We start from the raw sequence: 935 nt of genomic DNA, 5'->3' as shown, positions 1-935 counted from the left end.
GGTACATGTTATGGGTCCCACTTCGGGAGTTGTAGCGCAGCCAGATGCCGAAGTTCTTCACCCGCAGTGGGGACTTCTCGAACACCTGCCCACAGTACACGATCTCCCCGAAAGACTTCTTCATTTTCTTCAGCTGTGACACAAAGTACCAGAAGCGGGACTTGGCGACGTGGTTAGGAGCGAAGATGCGCATTCGCATTCAGTAAAGTGGTGGTGTCTTACACTTGGGGGTGGGCAGGCAGCGTCCCACCACCTTGTACTCAGGAAGTGTTCCCGAGGCCTTCATGGCGATAACTCCGCGATTGCAGCGACCCTCCCAATTAGATGCAATCTTGACTTCTTCCTGAAACTGTTTAGAAAAGGATGTTTTCTTTTCACTGGGGTTACTAGGCTGCCACCTCCATGAGAGGAGTCCTGGTGTACCGCTGTGGGTTAATGTGCTGGACTGCAAAGTCAGTTTGAATCACAAAGTTGGCAATTCAAGCTCCCAGTGGCTCCTCAAAAACCCTATCTATGCAGGGTTGCTATGGGTTGGAACCAACTCGATGGCACTTGACAACAATAACCTCCATGAAAAGAGAGATGGTGTGAGAACAGAATGCTACAGATTTGAGAAAGCAACTGAGTCCTAACGAGATCGTTTGTGACCCTAGATTCAGCTGTGCCTGAAGCCCAGACTACTGAATTTTTTAATTAGAGACAATTTACATTACTTTCAACATCTTCGTTTTTCATTTAAAGCAGGTTGAGTTCCGTTCCTGTCACCAGCAACTGCAGTATCATTAATACAATTATTAATTCTCTCTTTCCTATATACTAATGCCAATCATACTTTTTTCATGTTTGAAGTAAATGCATTTTTATTAACCAATTTCTTGGTTATACCTCCATCTATTATTTAAGGGATCTATACAATTAATTAAACCAAACATTTC

At 44.2% G+C, this 935-nt stretch overlaps 1 pseudogene; it reads right to left on the bottom strand.

Annotated features, from left to right (window-relative positions):
- Positions 1 to 286, bottom strand: part of LOC102831162 — a 9,612-nt pseudogene extending 9,326 nt beyond the window's left edge.
- Positions 287 to 935: the final 649 nt, after the last annotated feature.

The sequence above is a fragment of the Chrysochloris asiatica genome, unplaced genomic scaffold, assembly GCF_000296735.1.
Source record: "Chrysochloris asiatica unplaced genomic scaffold, ChrAsi1.0 scaffold00186, whole genome shotgun sequence".
Lineage (NCBI taxonomy): Eukaryota > Metazoa > Chordata > Mammalia > Afrosoricida > Chrysochloridae > Chrysochloris > Chrysochloris asiatica.
Note: the sequence above shows the minus strand (reverse complement) of the source record. Positions and strands in the feature narration are given on the sequence as shown.